Here is a 6000-nt window from a genome sequence, read left to right on the forward strand (position 1 = left end):
CTTAAACCACAACACTGTCCAACTTGAATTAAAGGATATGGTGGGTACAATGCATATTATCATCTTATATAGATGATATTTTAGCCATATCATTCTTATGAATAAATAATACATAGCAGCAGTTGATTGAGCAAAATGGTAAGTCTGTGATTAATCTTACTTTACTTTGGGCACCTGCATATCTTCTATGAACTACTCTAGGTTTCATAGCCAGTGAGAAACAGACACTTGCAGAGGAAGATGCATTCTACCACCCTTAGATAAAACAAGCCATTGCCTGAGGTTTTCTGTCTATCAATAATATAAACAGCCTAGAACAGTGACTAGGTGAAATACCTAACTTTAGATGACTAAAGAAAATGAATCCCACCCTTACATATAGTTTAGGTAAACTTCACCCTTTCTGAGACAGTGTGTGTATTCTCTGTGTACATACAAGAAGAATGTTCTGTCCTATTATTAATAATAAGAATACATTTCACATATCTATCTCATTCACCCCAAGATATCCTCTGTTTATAAACATTAATTAATGTGGCTTCATAACAATCTCATAAAGAAAGAATTGCCCCCAGCTTAGAGGTGAAGAAATGCAGCTGTAGTGTGCTTAAAGAAGTTGTCCCAGGTTGCACAGAAAACCAGTGGCATAAAGGTAAATACCAGAGGATGCCTCACAATCATAGCCCAAAGATAAGGTAATTATAAGGTGTGGCTCCCAAATCTGTAATACAAAAAGTGTAATATGGTGCTTGCTTCCACCCTATTCAAAGTAAATAGGTTGAGGTGTGGTGTGCACAGGGTAATTCCTGATGTGTTCACATCAGTCAAACATTAAACTTGGTACAGATGTAGCCAAACTGACTAAGGACAGAACGACAGGGCAAGGGTCAAATACCTGTTCCACATACTTGAGACATTTGTGTGTCTGTACAATTCACATATTTTGATTCTGCAGAATCCAACCTTTCAGGAAAGAAACACAATTTGAGAGCAGCCCTGCTGAGAAGGACTTGGGGGTCCTGGTGGGTGAAAAATTAGACATGAGCCAGCAATGTGCTCTTGCAGCCCAGAAGGCCAACCGTATCCTGGGCTTCATAAAAAGAAGCGTGGCCAGCAGGTCGAGGGAGGTGATTCTCCCCCTCTACTCCACTCCAGTGAGACCCCACCTGCAGTACTGCATCCAGCTCTGCCATCCTCAGCACAGGGAAGACATGGACCTGTTGGAGCAGGTCCAGAGGAGGGCCACAAAAATGGTCAGAGGGCTGGAACAGCTCTCCTAAGAAGACAGGCTGAGAGAGTTGGGGTCCTAACCCCTGGACAAGGCTTAGCAATAGCTAGGGAGAAGGCTAGTTGGTTCAGGCTGAAAGCAGGTCAGGAAGTGTTTTAGGAGCTTGCTAGTGTAGATGATTTCAGGTCAGGATCGTGGAACATTCCCTGACACCATTTTATTAGCAGGGACGTAGGCATCTACTGATGCCAGGTTTTGTTCACACCTTCAATAGGCTTCATGTCACTACTTCCGAGGTTATCTTCAATACAGATTTGCTGCATGTTTTACCCCACACCACTCCTCTCCCCTCCTGGCTTCATCCCCCTACTGCCGTTCTTGCCCAACGCCTCTTATGTGCATGTCTAAACCTACCATCATCAGCGTGGGCATCGCCGGAGCTGCAGGACAAATTGCGTGGTGAGGTTACCTCCCTGCTTTGCCATATGGAAGCAGCAAACACACGGGTACTTCAAATTGCTAAAGTAGTCTCAAAGCATTATTCACACAATTCCCTTCATGTTTTTATTCTCCCTACTTTTTTCCTTGTCACTCTTCCATGTACTGGATAACCTCCTGACGTGTTGACATTTGTACAACGGTTCACTCTCCATTTCCATATGGCCCTCTCCATTTGCTACACGTTCATCTCAGTTACGCCAGCCAACAAAATGCCAAGTCACCTTTCCTGCTGCTGTCTGGGTTATGGTATGGTTTGGGTTAACTGCTTCTGCGAGCAACCAACAGCTAATTCCTTCAGCCACCATCACCTCCGATGACATAACTTTGAACAGAGACCCTCTCATCGTTTTCCTGGAGAATACAGGTAAAAGTAACTGGGAGGTTGCATGTTAATGGCAAAGAGGAAGGAGAAGAGACCACAATGACCACGGGCCTCAGGGCCAGCCTCTGGAAGTGGATGCACTGGAAGGTGTTCTGCTGAATGCTACAAGCACCGGACTAAGTAAAAGCTGTGGACATGTCTTAGAGAATGGTCTATGGCAAGAAAAAGGTTCAACAATCCTTCTTACTGTTGTCATGGGTGAGTTGTAACAGAATAGGACGAGACTCCTGAATTTCACTGCAGTATCCAGCTTTACACACTGGATTTATTGCTGGTTTACAACTATGGGTGGTATTTGGCTTTGTGTAAAGATGCTAGTGAATGCATATTTTCAATGGCAACCACCATAACTATCATGTTACAGTCCATAATACACTGTTGAGTTACCAGGTAATGAAGAAATCTCCTTTGCATTAACAGGTGGAACTACACTTATCTTTCCATAGTTTGCCTTTTCCAGTCTCCGATACTAATGTATTCCAGGACCTACTGAGTACGAAGCAATAGTGAAACCGTTTCTGGTAACAAGATCATGATGCCATACTATGTTATATTATTATTTTCCCTAGCAAATCCTCCTTTCATTTTCCCAGTTATTAAAAGTTCTTACTAGTTAATAAATAAAAATAAATCCTTAACATAGTTTCTGTTTGTTTATTTTGGCCCAGACTGCTTCAGCTTTAAAGATTTCCAAATGCACACAATTTCAAATGGGAATAAATGCATGCCACGTTGATAACAAATCCTAACTGGGCTTTAGTTTTTGCCTACATAAGAGGAGGACATTTCTTCCCTCTTCTATTAAAAATATTTTCAGTTGTTCTGCATATACTTTTGGTTTTGCATGTACATTTGATTTTGTTGATATATTGGCTGAGTACCCTAAAAATGGGGTTATGTGCTTGGAAAATGGAGAAACATGTTGCACCCAAAACTTTTATTGTAGGTAGAGTCTTTTAAAATTCTGTAAATCCAAAAGTCTCTGATGCACATCAAATCAGTCCATAACAGGAGAGTGGATATGCATACCACAGCAGTGCACAACACACAATATGACCCCACGGTCGCCTGGAATTCCTTCATTCCTAAGCCACGTCACCCTGCAATAAGGGATGTGGGAGCAGGAGGCATCCCTTATTTTCCCTGGTTGCCTCCCCTTAGCCCCAGAGGGAGGAGGTAGGATTTCTGTCTGTGTGTGCCAGATTTACAAGCTGAGTGTGCATTGGGATAGCCTACGCAACCAGAGCCTGCCATTACCTTCTCAGATAATGAGAAGATAACATAAAAAGTATGGAAGTGTTCGCTATGTAAGCTGCAGCATACTGCAAAGACATGGCCAGGACCGCATCCAGGTGTTTCCCTACACAGTGACATTTTCACTGCAGCCTGCACATTCTTCCATCGTCCTGCAATCACTAGGCACCGTGGTAGGAGCAGGTCACTGGGATTCCTTGCAGCAACAGTGAAATCACACGCTTTATTAATTACTTTGTCAGGAAGAGAGTAAAGGAGTAAAATCTCTGTTGTCCCAAAAGGCAAACATCGGATCTCTTCAACAATGTGACAATATATACCTTTGACTATATTTCTTATATATACACATACATGTGTTGGGTGCCACTTGACAATGATGGAATAGCAGCCTTGGCAATTCACTTGCCCGGTGTTCATTTGATGGGCAAATAATGTGTATTTGAGTACCACTGATCACCTTACTGACACTTGGTAAGTCCAATTACAGACAGCTGCTATTTCAGGGATATTTGAAGAATTGTCCTGTAACCCAGAGGTGTCAGTTCAATGCCTGACTTTGGATGGTGCTACTCTAACAAATTCATTAGAAAAGGGAAGAGGAGTGAAGCAGGTGGCAATAGAGCTGCATCTTGATGCAAATAAGAAGACAGATGCAGATGAGGAAATGGATGGACCTTTCTGTTTGGGAAAAATGATGTGAAGACAGAGAGAATAAGAGCATAAATTTATGATGTGGAGTTGGGAAGGAATTCTCCCAAAGAGGATGGGATTGTTGAGAAGACGTATGAGTATAGTATTGCAAAAATAGTGCCAAGTGATAGAGGCATCAGATAGGATTGTGCATGGAAAGCTGATGTGAATTCAGTGTGGAGAAAAGAGAAAAGGTGCAATAGGGGTGAAGTTATTGGACCAGGCTCCAGGATTACAAGAGTTATTATAGACATGTACATTTTGTTTTCCTGAAGGAAAGAAAAAGGTATGCTATTACACTTCCATTACAATGACTTTGAGAATCTCATTAAACAACCAAACACATTTGCATATGAGGGTCTCACTGACGTTGAGTCTCTTCAGCATTATTCACCTGTCACCAGTGCTGTGGCCTTTTGAGCTGTTCTGTCATCAAAGAGGTAAGGCACAGGTAAATCTAACTGTAGCTTCTCTTATGAGTGCAATACAACCACCTTTCTTAGAAGTATGTTAAAAAGGGACTGTAACTGAATATTCAGTTTATTCCTTTGGAACTATTCTGGAGTTTTTCAAGCTGTTTGAGTAATTCTGCAACGTAGCTTACTTTCTTCTTTCTTTTCACTCCTTATGATACAAAATTTTGATAAATACATTATTCCACAAAAAGCTGTGTAAGTTTTGCAACAATTATGTATTCACTGTTCAACAGAATGGACACTTCTGAGAAAACTACCTCTCAGAAGTCTCATTTTAAAGTTATCTTTAGCAAATTCACCATTTTAACAGATGGACTAGAGAAGAGATGGGACTAAGGTGCGTAGTGGTAGAAACAGGACTGTGATGCAAAAAAGAGTTCCCCCAAATATTTTTGTCATATGAGTTACACCTCCTATACAGCTATGCAACCCAGCCACTCAGCATATGCCAAATCATTTAGGAAGCAAAAAGTAACTAATAAAATAAACAGGACAATGCATTTCATAGTTCTAGAAAATTTATTTAGAACAAAATCGACCCCATAGCCAATGCTGCATTGTTAAGAATGCAGAGTAATGTACATACACAAATAACTAGCCAATGATGACAAAAAATGGACATAATTCCATGGTAACTTCATTAGTACAAAAATTAGATTGAAATGCTGTTGAGTAGGAGTTTCAAAATGTTCAGTGTTTAGTGAGATCTCTTCTCCGTCTGATAAAATGAACTCATGTTTTACTAGATTGTTTTTTCTGATCTATCATTCATGCACTACACATTTCTAATTCCCACCTAATTTTGGTGTCCATGCCTTGACAGTGACCAGAGATACCTCAGCCTGACTGGTATTCTTCAGGGGTACAGTATCAACCGTACCGACCAGCACAGGCAGTACTTTTTGAAGTCCCACATTGGTTTTGGCCTTCAAAGTCACGGTCAGGACCTTGGAAATTGATTACTTCATAGCGTTTTAAGTCAGACAAGACCATGAAATGAACATCTGTGCTGATACATCATGACTCGCTGCATTTCATTGTATTAGCTTTGTACTGAGCCAAATACATTTTTGACAAAAACATTCTTTCAGAAAGAGTAAATTATATTCAAAGATGATTATTCACAAATCCCCTTGAAGCTTTATTTCAGTGGTTATGCTCAGTGCTGTGCTTTGTCTCCATTTCAGACGTGTCCGGTTTCGTCTTCCAGACATTAGTTCCTTTGAACTTTTTCTCCGCTAAATTAGAGACCACTTTAATATCTACTTTTTTCTCCCAGCAAAGATAAACAGAATCAAGTTCTCTCTCAACCCCCCCCCCCCTTTTTTTTTTTCTCTCTTTAAATAACTAAGAAGGCATTTTGTTCAGGTCTGAGGTATTTTTGTGACTCTTGGGCATTTTAATGACTCATTTTTTGAAATGAGGATTTTTTGCTGTTGACTAATATGAGACTCGCCAGCACCATATAT

This window comes from Accipiter gentilis, chromosome 15 (assembly GCF_929443795.1).
Source record: "Accipiter gentilis chromosome 15, bAccGen1.1, whole genome shotgun sequence".
Lineage (NCBI taxonomy): Eukaryota > Metazoa > Chordata > Aves > Accipitriformes > Accipitridae > Astur > Astur gentilis.